Source organism: Capsicum annuum, chromosome 9 (assembly GCF_002878395.1).
Source record: "Capsicum annuum cultivar UCD-10X-F1 chromosome 9, UCD10Xv1.1, whole genome shotgun sequence".
Classification (NCBI taxonomy): Eukaryota; Viridiplantae; Streptophyta; class Magnoliopsida; order Solanales; family Solanaceae; genus Capsicum; species Capsicum annuum.
The window spans coordinates 151,594,826-151,615,875 of NC_061119.1; positions in this window are offsets into that span (position 1 = coordinate 151,594,826).

The following is a 21,050-nucleotide window of genomic DNA, read 5'->3' on the forward strand; positions in this document are numbered from 1 at the left end:
TGGAAGATCATCTCAACTTGGATCGACGTAAGATATGATCATATGTTAATTATTGCAAAACATGTAATTGTAAGAGCAAAAGGAGAATAAATATTGTGTCTTCCATTCGAAATTGAAGCTAATTAAAGAGAAGGGAAAGAAACGGCATGCAAAAACTCCAACAACGATACAAACCAATTGTAAAGTAGTGGACAATCAACAATATGCCAAAACAAAGTAGAACAAGACAACAATAAAGAATCCAGAAGACAACATATGTTATAATCAATGAAATGTAAACAACAATAACAGAGTTCTCTGTCAGACCAATAATAAAGATAAGCGAACTAAATAGGTAAGTAAAAAGGACAAAGTATCTAACAAAAATAAAGATTGGCAAGGTAAAAAAACAACAATTTTTTTAATGAAAATTCATTTTAGCCATTAAACTTTAACCTGTAATTGTTTACCCCTTTTAACAACTTTTAAATAAATTAAATACAATTTTAAAATCATAATTCCACTCTCACAACGAAGAGTGCCCTACACACGCACCATGTCATTGCCAAATCAGTGCCATGTCATTGCCACGTAAGTAATTATAATTTTTTTTTAAAAAAAGTAATCCCATACACATACTATTTATATATATAAGAAAATATTTTCTTCTTCAACCCCACCCACCCCCACTCCCTCCCCCACATTTGTGGGTTTTCTTCCTCATCCCCATACTCTGTAACTCGGGGTAAATCTCAGGAATAGACCCAAATTAGGGTGACTTTCAAATTTTATCCCCAAATAAAAAAGTTTCCTTAAAATAGCCTTTACCTATTAATTAATGTTTTTTTAGATGAAATTGCCTCTGACCAATGGAGCAATTACATAAATGACTCTCATAATGGATAACAACTCTATATTTATATCTTTCAACTTTTATTTTTTTCTCTCTTTTTAATTTTACTTTATTTTTTTCTTTTTCTTTTTGATTTTTCTCAATCCTTATTTTTTTTCCTTTTTTCCTCTCAACTTTTTTTTCTTTTTTCTTTTACTTTGATTTTTTATTTTTTCTTCCCTTTTTTTTTCGTTCTTTTTAGTTTTTCTCAACCCTTACTTTTTTTTCTTTAAACCTCTCAACGTCTACTTTTATTAAAAAAAAAATTTTCTTTGATTTTATTTAATCTTTTCTTTTATTAACCTTTATGTTTTTTCCCATTCTCTCTCAACTTCTACATTTTCTTTGATTTTTATTTTTTTAATATTCTTCTTCATTTTCTTCTTTTTCTGCATTTTTTTAAATTGTTTTTGTTCTTTTCTTCAATTTCTTCCATTCAAGTTACATCTCATGAGAAAGAGTTGACACTACCACATTATAAAGATAAAACTTATGACTTTCAAACAACAAGTTGCGTTTCATGGGCAAGAGTTTACACTACTACATTGTAAAGGCAAGACTTAAGACTTTCAAACAATAAGTTATGTTTCATAGGCAAAAGTTGATACTAGCACATTGTATTTTGATTTATGAGATATTCTATAGCTCTTACCTTAGAGACAAGATTTAGCTCAGGGACTTTCAAACAACAAATTATGCCCCACTAGCAAGAGTTGACTCTACCACGTTATGTTTTCATTTATGAGATGTTCTACAACTATTGCCTTAGAGGCAAGACATAACTCAAGGACTTTCAAACAACAGATTATGCCCCACGGGCAAGAGTTGACTCTATCACGTTATGTTTTCATGTCCTTAAATTTGCTTTGATATCAAAAAAAGAAATGCCTTTGCGAATTATCCAATTTTTTTATTTATTAGCAAAATACAATAGAAGTTGAGAAAAAAGAAAAAAACGATCAAACAAAATAGATAAATAAATAAAAGAGATTGAGAAAAAAAAGGCAAGGAAAAAATTGTAAGACCCCGCAAAAACTCTAAGCTTAACTCAGTCCTTTAAAGCTTGTTAAGGGGTCCCAGACTTGGAAAATCTTAGCTAAGTATTCAGACTTAGTGTTATTTTAGCCTTCATAAATTGGCGACTCTATTTCACGACCCTCAGGACCTTAAAGTAATGATTTTAGGTTGAATCATGATCAGGAATGTCAGTGGGTGTTCTCGGGCAAGTTTTGGATTTTTTGAACTTCGTTTGAAACACATTTGAAAGCTCAAACTAGTGGATCGACGCGATCTCGACGCACTGCATCGCCCATCACGTCGATGAATATTTTTCTCCAGCTCCCAGTGCAAATTCCAGTGAATTGATGCGGACTCGACGCGGTGCATTGGCCGTCGTGTCGATGCCAACGACGCGACGCATCAGTTTGCGCGTCGCTTGGACAATTTTTCATTCATTGAAAATAGCGTCCAGAGGGGTATATGGGACATTTTCCTCACTTCAACCCAGCCTCTAAAATATAAAATTCAGCCCCCACAAAGCAAATTACACTCTTTTCTCTCAAATTGCTCTCAAGAGCAAAACTCTAGAACATTAATTTCAAAATTAATTCTCAAGAACACTACATCAATCTTCAAGAATTCAATTGTTAAGGTATGTCAAGTGTTCATCCAAGGGTCCCTTCCACCCTCGAAGTTCAAGAATCTATTTTTAAAATTGCAAGTGTATTGATTTCATGAATTTCATGTTGGGTTTGATTATATTCATGATTATAATGATTAATTGGGTTACTAATCCATGTTTTGTCACAAGTTTCATGTGGAGTTATTTGATATATGTATAGAATCATGTGAATCCATGCTAAACCTTTGAAATTGTAAATGGAGATTTAAATTATGGTGCCTACATGTGGTTAGTGTCATGTGCATGGATTATGTCCTCCAAGTGTTTGATAAATTGCTCACGTAAATAAAGAAAAAGGGAAAACAATCATGTCATGTTAGCTTATGTGCAAGTTATATCATGCAAGTGTTTGATAAAATGTCTCTATGAATGAGTTATGATCAAGTGCACATAGTTATGCCCTTTTAAATTTATGCTATGATTTAACTTTCACGCTATCGAATCCTAGGGGTATCCAATACCCAAAAACTTAGTTGTTTACCTAGAGCTGCGCTAGTTACGGAACAGTCTCAGTAGTGTTATGAATAGTAGCCTCAGTAATCAGTCACAATTATAGTTTAGTATTTAGTTCAAACCTCAGTACATCCAGCTAGTCAACGGAACTCTGTAGTATTCCATCAGTTAGCGAAATTCAGTAGTACTCTATCAGTTAACGAAACTCAGTGAACCCAGTTCAGTTCAGTTAGACAGTACGATCAGTAACAGTTCAGTCCAGCCTAGTACAGTTTAGAAATCAGTCCAGTGTCTATTCAGTTGGGAGTAGGATTCAGTACCGAGCGAACCTAGGGATAGAGCCATTTCTGCCAGGAAAGGGTTTGACCCTTAGTAGCAGTCCCTGCATTACAGAACTATGTAGCCAACGTAGGTTGAGATATATTCCTACTAGACTAGGGTTGATACATCTCATACGAGTTTTTTCTGTCAGCGAGGGTTGACGAAAGAGCTTCTTGTCAGAGAGGGTTAAATCATAACTTGTCTTTGCCCGTGGTACGGTACTAACACCCATGCAAATGGGGTTACGGGTTGGGCCCCAATCTATTCAGAAAGGGTCATGTCGATTAGATGATTACCTCTCACAGTCTCAGTTTCAGTTTCAGCCTCAGTATAGAACTCAGTTTAGTAAGAAACTCAGCATAGTTCCACAGAATCAGAACTGTCAGATACAACCATTCAACTATGATATAAGAAAGACAAGGAACACGAAATAAATACCAAAATCAGTCCACAAGTTCAAAGAACTGAGGACCCTTTTGATGACCACATTCGGATTCACAAACAAAAACAACAATACATGAGATAAAGGTGTGTTTCAACACCTAAACAACCACCCCAAACTAATATTATCAATACAAGATGAAGGACAAGAAGAAAAATAACAATATTATAACAATACTGACGGGTTCCACAAGCAAGACACACAACAGTTACAAGATTATAATGAACAAAAGGATAGATAGATAGACTACATGAAGGAATAATCTTAAGAATCCAAGAACATATTCCACTCTTGGACCCTTAACACTACTCATAATAATTCACCTATCTCTTACGTTGGTACAAGAGGGAACTCGATCTCCCAAGCATCCAACGTTTCCAAGCTTGAATCTAACACGAGTGATTCCATACTCAAGCCGAAAAACCTAGTTACATTATTTCGACCAAGAGTCCTTTCTCACAAGAGAGAGTGTTTCAATGTTACAACTTTTAATAATCTTCAAAATCTAAGTAGTAAATAACCTAACATATTCTATTTATAGTAGGTTACAAAAATAGTGTGAAATGTCCAAAAGACTCCTTAGTCAAATGCTTCACTTTAGGTGCCCTTGGTGTGTAGAATTTGGACTGTTTTGGAGCCTTTTTAGGCCCTTCTTTGCACTTCATTTGCACACACCAAGTCTCGGGTCCAACATACGCCCTCATAAGTCCATCTACGTGATCGTACTTATATCATTCTCCCCTTCTTGAAAAGGATTCGACCTCGCATTCGTACCTTGCAAAATCAAGAGAAGTCAAACAAGCACACATCTTCATGACATGAGGGTCAGGGGTAGCACAATAAACACATCAACATGCCATGCTGAGGGGGAACAAATTTGAAGTATATCCACGGGTCCTTTGTATTAAACATAGAAAGACTAGTACAAATGTTACAAAGGAAGAGGCTCGGATAAACATAAAAACAAAATGAGCCTAAACCGATAATAATCCTGTCCCAACCTAAGTTGGCACGGGGATCAAATGGTAGTCATAACCAAGGGCTTAGGTCACAACCACTCCTACTTCCCCTATGGTGTCATTCTCAAAATTATGCATACCCTCTATATCACTATGGAAAATATCATGAGCACGAAGAGGGTAGAAAAAGGTGTCACACAAGTCAACTCCAACTAGGGTGTCCTCATGTAAGTACTTACTAATTTCAAGTTCATCGTCATTAGTATGTTCAACATAGGAAACCCACAAAGAAGGAGTAGATAGCATTTCTAGGCATGCAACGCTTTATCTTTTAAGAGAGTAGTCCCTATATAGACATAAAATATCATGGGCAGTAAAGGGCCCACACTCAAGAAATAAAGGACAAAGTACGAGACTACTCCTACCATACTCTAAGATGGCACCGGGGTCAAATGTGAGAAGTAGCCATGGGCATGGGTCTCAGTCATACTCCACTACAAAAGGGTAACCCACACTTAGCTTCACACCATCATGGGCAGCCAAGGGTTTACAACCAAAACCATTTTCACAAGTACAATCACAATTTGGGTTTCCTATACCTTCAAACAAATCAAGGTCATCTTCACCCGATTGATCATTTTGCACGACCTCACTAGTTGTTGGTAAACTGTATACCAATGTAGACTCACCTTAGTTTCCACAAGGGTCCACTAGTGTGTAAGTACTCTTGTCAATTAGTAATAGAACCTTGTTCAAGTTATAAGGGCTAGTACTAGATGGACATAAATCATTCTTACAAGAAGAATCAATTTCGTCATCTAAAGGATCAACTAGTGCTTGCGTACTTACAACAAGAGTTTGGTACTCACGTGGCCTTACATCACCAAGAGTATCACCATAGGGTGACTCAAATACCTCTACTCTAGGTAAATCCGCAACTACATCCAATTAGCCACTACTAGCCACAACACAACATTCTAAGTTCATAGGAGTGTAGGGGATAATGTTATTACCTCGTAGCTCACATGAGCTACGACCTTCCTCTTGGAGTGTTTTCGGGAATCCCACTTGCTTCCTTTGACCTACCATACGATCCAACCTTTCATTTTCCATAGCTAGGTCTCGGTACATAGTGTCAAGGTAGGCCAAAATGACATTGGTGGCATTGTTGTTCATGGGTTGAGAGGCTGAAGACTCGGGTTCCTTGTAATTGTACCTAAAAAAGAAAAGAACACGCCTATAAACAAAACACAAGTTAGTTTGAAACAACCTCACCACACTCTCACACACTTGGTTTCACAAGTGTTGCAAGCCGACTTGTACTTCGCGAGTGATTGCGGGTTGAGTCTACTCTTGCCCGAAATAGATTTTTGTTTGAGTTGACTCAAGAAAAATTTATTTAGAAACTTGAACCAACAAGATACAACGAATTCACCAAAGAGAAAAGCTCACAACAAATGCTTAACACAAATTAACGAACACAAAGACTATTTAACAATCTAGTAGATGAGTACTAGTTTGCGAATTAGTATTGGACCCAATGAAATTGAAACTAAGAAACAACAAACAAAAACTACGAAATCTGAAATCTGAGCCAAAATTTGATGCGTGAACAATAACTTAATGACGTGGAAGCCACGTATTGGTTGCAGTCTTTCTAATGAATTGTTATTCTCAAATGTTCATGTCTTGTAAAAAATTTAATTTGGATTGGTGGAATTTTGTTTTAGGAGGAAAAATTAAGTCTTGGAGACTTTTTCAATTTTCAAGACTTGACTTTTTGTTGTACTTCTCCTTAAGACATGGATCCTTAAATCATGAAAAAGTGTTGGAAAGTGGTTGAGACTTGATTGATAGGTCTTGGTTGGTTGTAGTGTCTTTCAAGACTAACAAATAATACACCCCTTTTCTTTCAACTTTTTGGATTTAGCATTCACTTTATCTTCAACAACATATGAAGGTTGCGATGAACATCAAGAACAACAACAAAACCAAGAACTACAACAATAATCTCTAAGAACACCAATAATTTTTCACACGGCCAAGACTACAACACTTCAACAAAATATTCTTAGGCCACCAATTATAACAACTTCACTTCCAAGCTTAAGAGAAACAACTTCAACTTCCACAACAATCAATAGTTTCACCAATACACGGCCAAAGGTGAAGCCACAACAATAATGCCAGCACAATCGGCCAAGTTATGTTCACAATAACAAGATCAACATTTCAATCTCAAATTTAGATTTAGACTCAAGAGTGTTAGAGATGAAGAAAACTAAAACTAAAAACAACAAAACAAGTAAAAAAATATCAGCTAAGACACAATAATAACACAATTCTCAACCAAGAACACAACACAGGCAAATTACACCTTTTATGAAATTTTTAGTTTTTTCAACAATTTTTTTATTGGTTTTCAAGTTTATGAGCCTAAGATTGATCTTGTGGGAACAAGATCAAGCCATGCTCTAATACCAAATGATACAAGAAAGACAAGAGAGCACGAAAAAAACACCAAAATCAGTCCAAAAGTTCAAAGAATCGAGGACCCTTTTGGTGACCACACTCGGATTCACAAATAAGAACAACAATACATGAGATAGGGGTGTGTTTCAACACCTAAACAGCCACCACAAACTAATATTATCAACGTAAGATGAAGGACAAGAAGAAAAATAACAATATTATAACAATACTCATAGGTTCCACAAGCAAGACACACAACGGTTACAAGATTACAATAAACAAAAGGATAGATAGATAGATTACATGAAGGAATAATCTTAAGAACTCAAGAATATATTCCACTCTTAGACCCTTAACACTACTCACAACAATTCACCTATCTCTTACGTTGGTACAAAAGGGACCTCGATCTCCCAAGCATCCAACGTTTCCAAGCTTGAATCCAACACGAGTGATTCCACACTCAAGTTGAAAACCCTAGTTACATTATTTCGGCCAAGAGTCCTTTCTCACAAGAGAGAGTGTTTCAATGTTACAACTTTCAATAATTTTTAAAAACTAAGTAGTAGATGACCTAACATATTCTATTTATAGTAAATTACAAAAATAGTGTGAAATGTCCAAAAGACTCCTTAGTCAAATGCTTCACTTTAGGTGCCCTTGGTGTGTAGAATGTGGACTATTTTGGAGCCTTTTTAGGCCCTCCTTTCTACTTAATTTGCACACACCAAGTCTCGGGTCCAACATACGCCCTCATAAGTCCATCTACGTGATCGTACTTGTATCAAGCTATCAGTTATACAGTATCAGTAAACTCAGATATCAGTACATCAGTAATTCAGATCTTAGTATCCAGTGTTATCATGACCTTAGTTACAGTTTACGTATTCATGCATGTACTCTCTTCAGTTATACTCATGTGATTCAGCCAGTATTGTTCATGCATATGAACCCATGCATCTCAGCCTACCTCACTTAGCATACCAGTACATTCAAAGTACTGACGCATATCTTTCTTTTGCTCTATGATGTCTTATATCATAGGTTCAGACGCACGGGCACCCAATCATACTTAACAGCCCGATCCATCAGCAACAGACAAGTGACGAGTCCTCATTGTTCAAGGACAGATTTATTATTCCAGTATTTTAGTACTCAGTTTATTTCAGTAGTCAAAGTTAGTTGGGGACTCGTCCTATCAACTCCTTATTCAGATAGTAGAGGCTTTTCAGACTAGAGTATTTATAGACAGATGTTCAGTTTTGGTATTGATGTACCATACTCAGTATTTATTTCAGATTTGAACCTTATGACAGATTTTCGCCTAATTTCTACATAATTACAATATTACTATTCAGTTATTGCAGAAGGTACCAGTCATGAGTTAGCTTGTGGTCCCTCGAGATTATGAGCATCGTGTAGCGTCCGGGGTACAGACTCGGGGCATTACAAAAATAAAGATTAAGAAAAAAGCAAATAATTAAAAAAATTGAGAAAAATAAAAATGAGAGAAAAAAATAAAAATAAAGTTTGAGAAAATTGAGGAAAAAAAAGAGAAATGATAAAAAAAATAATAAAAAAAAAGGTTGAGACAAATGAATTAAAAAAAAGAAAAAAATTAAAGAAATAGATAATGTTTGAGAAAAAAGAAAAAAGAGAAAAAAATAAAGTTTGAGACAAATGAATTAAAACATGAAAATAAAATTAAAGAAAAAAATTAAAAAAGTGAAAATAATAAAAATAAAAATAGAATTTGAGAGACAAATGAGTATGAAAAGTTTAAAAATATTTGAGGTGTAGAGGGTAAAATTATACTTGTACTATACTAAAAAGGAAAGGAAGGCTAGTCTTTAAAGACTTTTCTTATTAGGGTAAAAAAATCTAAAATCACCAACTATTGGGTCTATAACATGTAATTTTTTTATGCAACCCCCCCCCCCCCCCCCCCCAATTTCCTTTTTAGATCAAGTAAATCTCTAAAAATATAATTTAATAACCAATTTAAAGAATCCATAATCAAATTCCACAAAGATGAAGAGAACTCCACTATAAATAAAGTACAAAAAATTAACTTTAAGATTCATTTTGTAGCACAATTTAACAATAAAATAGAATACCCATTATTAAATTCACATCAAAAAGTCAATTAGCAACAAAAAAATAAAGATGGATTGATTACACTTTTTTTTTTCTTCTTCTTAAAACTTACAACTTTTTCACACATGTTCTTTTTTCTTGAAGAAATTGATGAAGTGAAAGAGAAAAGAAATCGGGGTGGGGATGGAGGGGTGTAAGAAGAAATACTAGGGGTGAGGGGTGAAGGGTGAGGGAGTGCGCGGGTATGAAGAAGAAGATGGGTGGGATGGAATTTTAATTTACCTTTTTTTTTCTTATAGATATGTGTGTATCTATAATCTATATCTATAATATATTAAAAGTGTGAAGGACTTTAGAAATATTGATTGAACTTTTTACCCTTCATTAAAAGTCTTTAGTTTAGACAAAATCGTCTTTTTACTATTTTTTCTAATATCTAAAAATTAAAAATTAATTAAATATATTTATGGTAAAATCTTTTCTTATTAGTTATTTTCCTAAAAATAGTTGGTTTTGTTTTTATTTTTGGTGCGTCACTATTCCCCAAGAAAGGGTGTTTGACTTAAAAAAAGAAAATACTATTTTTGTTTTGTTTTTGAGTACGTGATATTTTCAAAAATAAAGAAAACAATTAAAAATTTGCCTAAAATATATGAAAACAATTAAAATTTTGTGTAAAATATATGAAAATATAAAAATCCTATAGAAATATTAGGCTTAATCTAACATACTCCTAATTGTACTTGACCTTTGCTTCTTTTTGTTTTCTTTTGGTATTTAAATTATACTCAAAGATGGAACAAATACAATCAATTTAGAAAAGGATCAAGTCATGTTCTTCTATAAATTGTTCTATTATTTCATATTTATCATCAATTTTCTTATGATATTTGACATTTTTTATTTAATTTATGTTTATATATATTTTGGTGTGTTGGTGGGATAAATATTTTTATAGCTACTATTTCGATGCGGTCTATAATAGTTTTATCAATTTAGGTTTGTGTTCTAAATGAGTGTTCGGACAGATTTTGAGAAATTTTTATATGAATGTTAGTTTTAATCGTATTGTTCTAATATCTCAATTATCATATTCTTTTGTTGTTGTTTCTGTTTAATGACAACTAATTTTTTTTTCCATTAGTTTAAGAATTCTGAATCAACTAAATTTGATTATAAGAAGATTTAAAAGGTTTAGAAATAAATATAAACACGTTAGATAGGAAAAATTTAATAAGTATCAATTTTTTAAAAGATTTACGTAATCAATAATTTTATAAAGATTTGACTTTAAAAATGAGAGAAAATTTTAAATATGGAAAAAAATAATTGTACCACAAATATGATTCAAATTGATGTGTTTCTCCACTACATGGCAAAGACAAAGTGATGATCCATCAATCACTTGAAACTTACGGTAAAATATATATGTGCTTACACTAAAATATATGTTTATGTTTACTTTATTATATTAAAGTGTGAAAGATCTTTGAAAAGTGATTTGAACTTTTTATACTTCATTAAAAATCTCCGTAATAGATAAAATTATTTAACTTTAAATAATTGAATGTTACAAGTGCGAGGCACGTACGGTTAAACTAGTATATATAAAAAGTGGGGCAAGGGGGTGGGCGGGTACGAAGAAGAAGATGGGTGGGATGGGATTTTAATTTATCTTTTTTTTTTCTTATATATATATATATATTAAAGTGGGGCCACTTCATTTTTAAAATTTAATACATGCTTTTTTTTCTTTTTTAAAAATGCCACATCAGCATTAGGGGTTATATTAAATTATTTTAAAGTTCACAAAGGGATAAATAATTATAAGTTAAGTTTAATGGCTAAAGTGAGTTTTCGTTACAAGTGTAGCGGAAACATGTCTTTTCCCTAGAAATAAACGTGAACATTATACAATCAACTTAAGGATAACTTGAATGAGAAGGAAACACAACTTGAATCCTGTAAGCTCGGTGACATAAACTTTTGGAAAGCAAGACAAGTCAAAACAAAAATTACAAGAAACGATAATGGAGAAGATTCAGAAAAAAATGGATAGTAAAGATTACAAATCAGATCAAAATGTAGTAGACATACAAGATTATTCTATTATTGAGAAGAAACTAAAAAAAAGTAGAAAAATTCAATATAATTGACGAAGTAAACTCAAATAAGAACAATATGATGAACTTTATAGAAAAATTGAATGAGGTTAAGTATAACAGTGAAAGGAAGACTCTTGAACTATTTGAAACTGTAGGTGTAAAAAATAAATAGTGCCAGAAGAATGGAAAAAAAGCTTCAATTTAGAAGATATTCACAACACCTTAAACACTACTAGCAAGGAGAACAAGTACAAGATAAGAAAACAAATCACAAGAAGCATAGAAGGCGATACTAGAGAAACACAATCATGTGGAATATTGAAGAGCTAACAGAAGGGGTAGAAAATAACGATGAAATTAGTATTAATGAAAGTAATACCTTGAATCAGATGGAAGAAAAGGAGTCAAAAAAGACATGCAACAAAAGTAATAGAATAAACTTGCTGCAACCAGTCAACATTAATCTTATTCAGACCCATATACCTTATCAAGAGAAAGAGAAAGATGAAGGAGAGAAAAACTGTATGAGAAAAATATTTAACAAATTATAAAAAATATGAATTATCTTCAAAATAATTAACATGATAAAATAAAGCAATGCTATGAAAAAAAGTGAAAAAAAATAAGAAAACTATAGCTCATGCTAGACAGTTATCAATTAGGCTTGCAGCCTCAAATACCAATCGTTAATGACTAATAAATTCTAAATATAAGGTCAGTAATATTCAAAATACTTTTGAAAGATTGAATAATCATAAAAGTATAAATCAATAATGATTTACTGAATTGATGTAAACTTTTCAATATTGATCGAATTCGACATATATATGAGGATTTTGGGTTGTCACGTTGCTTTGGCCAATTTCTTGTGAAAGATTTGATTGTTTATCAGGGAAGAACTGCAGATTAATATCTTGACAGATACTTTACAATATTTAACTATAAAAGTGCAACATTAAATTAGAGTGAAGAAATTTTGATCACAGTTCTCTATACAACATGTGATGCTAATATTAAAAGGAGTTATGTGAATTTTTGTGCAATATTGCATATTAAACACCTAGGTCATGATTGATAGAGGAGATTTAAATGTAATTTTATCTATAAAAGAAAAGCTTGGAGAACTATATATATTTTATCAATTAATGATTGTAGATTATATGATATGAGCTACAATGGAAGTACCGACATTTGACGGAATGGTAGAACAAAATAGGTTTGTAATTTTAAGAAACTAAACAGAATTTTAAGCAATCAAAACTTGTTAGATTCATAGCCTAATAGCAGGATCAAATACTTAGTTAAAAAGAATTTTGATCATTCTTCTCTAGAAGCACAATATTCATAATTATTTACAGTGATAATTAAGCCATTTAAATTCTTGAACTTTAGACTAATAACGAAAACTTAAGTTGGTAGAGCTAGGAGCACTAAATAGCTTTTGGGAAATATTTCTTGAATTTTTGCCACAAATTGAAAAAGCGAAAAAGATTTTAATAAGTGAAATAAGCTAAGAAAATATATGATAATATCTTTCAGAAAATAATTTTCACTGAAGAAGTTATCTAAGTTCATGAGCAAAACAGAAAGATCATACACGAAGTACGAGTAGCATTGACTCGAATTTATATCTCGAGGAAGAATAATGAAAATAGAGAACAAACATGAAATGATTTAAGAATGGAAAAAAAGATACCAAATTCTTTCATGCATTTTTAAATAATAGAAGAAAGAAATTACAATTTAATATGATACAAAATAGAGAAGGAAAACGTACGGATACCCATGCTAAGATGATATTAGAGGTTATTAATTATTTTAACTAAGAAGGAATTTATTTAAGACAATTGTTTAGAAAATTTTAAAATAATTCAGTATATTCCTTCTAAAATTTCTGAAAAAACAAATAAAACATTAACTAAATTTTTTATGAGACATAATTTAACTTGACTATCTTTGAATTGAAAAGGAAGATCTCAAGAAATTCAGCTAAATTTACTGATTTCTTTTATCAAATATGCTAACATATAATCAATTGAGGCATAATAATAATAATGGTAAGATCATTCTTTGATGGATGAGTTTATCTAAGTTTGTGACACATACAAATTTGATGTTTAAGATATTATTTCACTTCAGCATTCAGGATTTTTGTGAAAAGTGGAAATATTAATGAGAACATATATATTACTGGTACACGAGATAGTACATGATATCAGAATAAGAAAAAAGCCAGCTAACCTAGTCATCAATAAGAAAAAAGCCAGCTAACCTAGTCATCAAGCTAGATATAGCATAACATGATAGTGTCACGATCTAAAAATTCACATCATGATAATATTATCGTGGCTAAGTCTTAACAAGTAAGCAAATCATCCAAACTGATAAGTGAATGAAAATCACAATACAAATCCCAAGGCGAGACTTTTAGAACGAAGTCAAACCATACATGCCTAAAGATGGCGGAAGTCTAAATCACAATAATACCATAAACCATCCCAAAATCTGGTGTGATACAAGATCGACAAGGAGGACACAAAACAAACACCAAAACCATCCACTAGTTCAAAGAAACCGAGGACCCTCTTGGTGACCACTCTCGGATTCAAGATTACAAGACAGGAACAACAAGATATCTAGGTGTATTGACACCTATTTCATCGAGCCAACAAACTAACAAGTAGTTAACAAGATTAAAAACAACAATATGATAACAACAATAACTACGGTTTCCACACAAACCCAAGAACAAGATGTTGACAACAATAATATGTATAGATAAATAGGTAACTTGACATACAAATGTATAAACACTATGAACCTAAGTGTATATTGAACACAAAGACCCAAGAATTCATACAAGTAACACCAAGCTCTACGGTGACCTCAAGGGAATGGATTCCCAAGTAACCAATGTTTCAAACAAGCAACCAACACAAGTGATTCCACACTTGTTTACAAGTGATATCCACACTTGTATGAAACTCTCAAGAGCTCTCAAAATATCATCAAAGTTCTGAACAAAAGACCTAATATGTTCTATTTATAGTCTAGGTTATAACTTATTACAAAATGACTATAATGCCCTTAATGAACCAAGACAAACGGGCGGCCTTCGAGTGTGCCTATTGGACGGCTTTGGAGTGTTGAGACTTGTTCTCTACACTTCGAAGCTTGTTCCATTGGTTGGGCAACCAACCGAGCTCGAGTCTTTATGTATTGGTCTACAATCACGATCGTACTTGTATCATGGTGTCACGGTATAAGAACGATCCACATATAACTTGAAGTCTGAAAGTACAACTGATAATCCAAGAGGAGCACAAATCTGTCTCCGAATACAAAACAAGACATAAATTAGATGGGATGGGGTAGGAGGTCGGCTCTGGAAGCATAGTGTGACCACTACTATCTCAAGTGTATCAAGTTACCGCCCAAAATCAGTTTTCGTGAGACACACTTGTACCCGGATCTATACTGAAAGGGCACAATAGGAATGAGTAGGGTCCACTTATACTCAGTAGGTATCATAGGCCGATCGAACAAAGTAGAAAGTAAAGTATATAAAAGTACACAATAAGCACGTCACCCCAAGTAGAAAATATTCCAAACAGTAGCTCATACTGTCTCCACTAACATTCTAAAAAGATACATTAATAGGAAATAGATACGTAAAACACACAGAAATAGGCAATGCAACAGATGAAGTACATAAACACAACACCGATGCATAAATGGATGAAATGTAATGAGGATGAAATGAGGATGTGATATGATCGAGGTTATCACATAACCTCCGTATACACCTACCGAGCATCATGTATCCTGATACGATTCAAACTGGGGCCTTATCGTAATGGGCATTCCAAGTCCAACCAGGATCGGGGACCACCCATATTACCCAACCCAACCTCTAAATACGCATACCCTGAGTAAAATGAATTCCGAACATATAAAAAGATAACATTTATTACAATTCCATACTCTGGGATACGTCCATGACCGTGACCAACCCAAACAAGTCCAACCCTCCATTATCCAACAAATAGTCAAAATCAAAGCAAAGCCATAAACCAGTTCATATATCTCATACCAAATGAGTTCCATTATAAATATATATATATATATATATATATATATTTATATTTATATAATTCCAAAACATTAAAGGATGGAACAATCATAAATACAGTCAAATAGTATCATCCTGAATACCAATGCCAATGCTAAGACTGGCACCACTACCGACACCCTCCATACCGATCCATAGTAGTTTCACAAAGCCTCTAACCAAAAGTAAAACAATATCCTATTGGGACATGCCCCCAACCATAGCCAAAACCAATATCTATGAAATAACCATAGTATGTAAAGACATCCTTGATATAAAATGGAGCCTTTCGAAATATAGAAGATCACCACTTCAATCTAACCAAACTGATCCCGAATTCGATCATAAAGCAAGAAGAGTAGAATCGTTGGTCTTGCATCGCGTGGGGATACAGTCGCCCGAAGATAGGTTAGCGGGTAAACGCTAGAAAATACCCGGTATAAGGATAAAATAATGCCAACCTTTAAAACCAAGTAAACCAATAATATGCATTCATAACCAGATATATATATATATATATATATATATATATATATATATAAGAATGCTGGGAAAGGAAACCAGGATTAGCACACAATTAAAACATTAACCGGGTATGTGTAGCTTAACCGTCCTAAAACCACCCACAGGCTATAAGGGTCAAGTATAACCCCCTGAACAGGTCCCGATGCGTGTGGCCTCACGAACCAAAGATACCGTAGGAGTAGGGGATTCTCGAATACCCTTCTCTCTCTATGATACATATGTACCAATGTACATAAGGGATTCTCGTGTACCCCATAAGTATCATATATGGCTGTCATGACTAATCCTCATGTCGGCAAATATGAGTTTTCAGTGTTCGTCCATTGGACTCACACCTTCAGGGTTAGCTATCACACCCCGCCATTATTGTCCAATTAAAACCATTACCACACAACCAAACCACCATTCCATTTATTATTAACCAAGGCTATAAGTGGTGGTATCGTCATACCGACTATAGCTTATAAGCAATGCCCTTAGCCAACCTTTCAGAGATTAAGGGATTCCCTTGTACCCATAGATTACATTATTGAGTTGACTTGGAGGATTCCCCTATACCTCACAATTAGTTCATTATTAAGTTTGCTTAGGGGATTCCCTTGTACCCCACAAGGCTTTTAATTAGACCAACCATAACCACCAAGACCTTACCATTTAACCATTCCAAATCATTAAACTATTTATATGATTTAGGATTTCATTACCAAGTTATTCCATGCAATAGTTCAATTAAAGTCCAACAATTTAACCAAAAAACATTCTCATAGGCATTTTATCAAACGTGTTGGGGGCATAGTATTTCTAAAGCCAAAACCAAGTACCAATTACCCATTTCCATGCAACCAAATGTTCAAACCACCATAAAACCATAATAATATGAAAATCATAAGTAAAAGATATAGGAAGACCATAACTAAGCATTATAACCAAACCCCCCAATATATATTTGAAAACCCAAAACCATACAACAATTATGCCATGAAAAAAATTCATAAAATATGCCTTTAGTTGGAACTGATAATGAAGAAGGAGTAACACGCCTTAGATTGAGAAGAAGATGAGAAGAAATCACCCCTATGAGCCTCAATTGACCACCTTGAAGGAAACCCTAGCTTTTGCTTAACCTAAGAGCCTTGAGAGATTTTGAGAGAGTTTAGAGTGTTTGATTGATTGCAAATAGGTTAATGAAGCCCCAAAAAGATATTTAAGTCGTGGGGTCCCAAGGAGTTATCAGGGGAAATATCTATAATACCCTCACTTAAACTATATTAATTTCCTGCAGGAGGGTATGACCAGCCACTCCATCCGTACCCTAGGGTACGAGTGGTACCCACCATTCGTACCCCAAGCAGAATCTCAACCCCCAAACTGACCAACCTATGACTCCTAAGTCCTACTCGTACCCAATCATACGATTGACACCCATAAATTGTACCCTAGGCAGAATAGAATCACTTAGGTTAAGACATAGGACATCATACTAATTGCATCATACGACTCACACCCTATTATATGACCCTTATAGAGAACTCGTACCTTGGACAGTAACCAACCCAAACACACTAATCAACATACGAGTGATGACCACTGAACCGTATCCCAACATATGACTAGTACCCATAGTCGTATGATATCCTGAGAGTTTAAAACTCGAAAAATTTTCTAAGAATCAAAACTCAGGGTGTTTCAGTCTCCCCTACTGGGATCATTCATTCCTGAATGACTGACAAGGTAGTACAAGCACGAATTACACTCCAATATAACCATTCCAACTTTTAACTAAGTTAGAAAATAAAGATGCAAGGAAATTAACCTTTCCTTTAACAAGGTTAGAAAATACAGATGTGATCAAGAACACATACCTTCCGCATAAATATCCGAAGCAGAAAAAAATACGGATACTTGGACTTCATGTCCTCTTCCGCTTCCTAAGTAGCTTCTTCCATCTTGTGGTTCTGCCATTAGACCTTAACTGAAGCTACATCCTTGGTCCGCAATCGACAAACCTACCGATCCAAGATCTTAACCCAGATCTTTTCATAAGATAGAGAATTCGAGATACCCAATCCTTCCAAAGGAACAACCGATGAAGGATCACCTATACCTTTCTCAACATAGAGACATGGAATACCGGATGAATGGAGCTTAAACTAGATGGCAACTCTAATTCATACACAACATTACCAACCCTCCGCAAAACCACATAAGGACCAACATACCAGGGACTAAGCTTTCCCTTTTCTCCAAACCACATTACTTTCTTTATAGGAGATACCTTTAGGAACATCCGATCCCCAACCTCAAACTCCAAGTCCCTACGCCTTATATTCGCATAGGACTTTTGGAGACTTTGGGAAGCCTTAAGCCTATCCCGGATCACCTTCACTTTTTCCATAGCCTGATAAATGAAATTTGAGCGAAACATATCCGCCTTACTAAGCTAAAACCATCCAATAGGAGATCTACACCTCTTACCATACAATACCTCAAAAGGAGCCATCCCAATACTAGAATGGTAACTATTGTTGTTTGCAAACTTTATAAGAGGTAGATGCTCAACCCAATTTCCACCATAGTCAATCATATATGCATGAAGCATATCTTCCAATATTTGAATAGTCCTTTCTGCTTGCTCGTCTGTCTGCGGGTGAAAAGCAGTACTCAGATTTACCTTAGTACCCAACCCCTTCTGAAACGACTGCAAAAGTGAGATAAAAACTACGTACCATGATCAGAGATTATCGAAATAGGTACCCCATACAGCTTCACAATCTCATGAAGATAAAACCTTGCATAATCCTCAGCTGAAAAGTTAGTCCTCACTGGCAAAAAGTGAGATAACTTTGTCATCCTATCTACGATAACCCAAACCAAATCAAATTAATTTAGATACTGAGGAAGAACGATAATGAAATCCATATTGATCACCTCCTATTTTTATTCAGGAAATTCAATCTCCTGATACAAACCCCCGGGTATTATGTTCTCAACTTTCACTTGTTGATACACACCATAAAATTAGCCATATTCTTCTTCATAATATTCCACCAATACATCTCCTTGAGATCATGATACATTTTGGTCAAACCAGGATGAACAACATAGAGCGATTCATGCGCCTCAACTAATATTCTTTCTCGCAAACCATCGACGTCAGGAATGAATAACTTCCCTTAGTACCACAAAGTACCATCACCACTAATCTCAAATACCATTACTTTTTGCCTACCTACATCACCCTTGATTTTCATCAAGACAGGATCTAGCATTTTTTTCTCCTTAATCTCCGCACCAAGAGACGATCGGACCACTTCCTGTACCAACACACCACTATTCTTGGAGTCTAAAAGGCAAACTCCAAGATTTTCCAGGCGGTGAATGTCCTTTACCAACTCCTGCCTCTTCTTATCCACATGAGCTAAACTCCCATGGACAACCTGCTAAGAGCATCAACAATAACATTAGCCCTACTTGGATGGCAGTGAATACTCATATCATAATCCCTGAGAAGTCAAGTCATCTTCTCTACCTGAGATTATGCTCTTTCTGAGTGAACACATACTGTAGACTCTTATGATCTGAAAAGATGTCTGCGTGTACTCCTTACAAATAGTGCCACCAAATTTTCAATGCAAACACCACCGTTAAAAGCTTTAAATCATGAGTAGGATGATTCCTCTTATGTACCTTCAACCGCCTAGAAGCATAGGCTATCACCTTTCCATGCCATATCAAAACACAACTAAGTCCCACCTGGAATGCATCACAATAAACCATAAACACTATCATTGCCTTCAGGCAATGTCAAAACTGGAGCCAAAGTTAGATTATCCTTCAGTTTCTTGAAACTACCCTCACAAGCATCCGACCAAGAAAACATTACCTTCTTCTGAGTCAACTTAGTCAATGGGGTAGCTATCGTCGAAAAACTTTCCACAAACCTTCTGTAATATCCAGCCAAACCCAAGAAGCTCTGAATGTCAGTTGGAGTTGTAGGTCAAGGCGACTTCTTGACCACCGCCACCTTTTTATGGATCCACCATGATCTCCTTACTAGGAATAATATGACCCAAAAATATGACAACGTTCAACCAAAATTCAGATTTAGAGAATTTGGCATACAACTGCTGCTCTTTCAAGGTCTGCCACACCACACAGAGGTGGTTGGCATAATCCACCTCACTGTTAGAATACACTAAAATGTCATCAATGAACATAATGACAAAAAGATCCAAAAACTAATGGAATACCCTATTCATTAAATCCATGAATATCGTCGGGGTATTGGTCAAATCAAATAAGATAACCAAGAACTCAAACTGCCCATATTGGGTACGAAAAGCTGTCTTAGGGATATCTACCCCGTTAATCTTAAGTTGATGATACCTAGACTGAAGATCTATCTTAGAAAAGAATTTGGCATCCTACAACTGATTAAACAAGTCATCTATCCTTGGAAGAAGATACTTGTTCTTAACCATCACCTTATTCAACTACCAATAGTCAATACACTTTTGAAAGGAACCATCCTTCTTACTCACGAATAACACCGGTGCACCTAACGGGGACACACTAGTACAGATGAAAACCTTAACCAAAAAATCCTTAAGTTGCTCCTTGAATTTCGTCAACTCAGCCGGAGCCATTCTATAAGGAGGAATAAAAATTGGATGAGTGTTCAGAACTAAATCATTCCCAAACTCAACTCTCTTTCCGGAGAAACACCAGGAAGATCATCTGAAAAGACCTCAGGAAACTCATTTACCACCAGAACTGAATGTAAAGAAGGACCTTCCAAGTTAGAATCTTTAACCCCAACCAAATAATAGAGACACTCTTTGGAGATTAACCTCCGAGCTCAAAGATACGATATAAACCTCCTTTTAGGATCTTGGGAACTACCCTCCCATTCAATAACCAGCTCACTAAGGAACATAAAGACAACCTTACAAGTACGACAATCTAAAGATATACAGCAAGAGTGTAACCAATCCATCCCTAGAATGACATCAA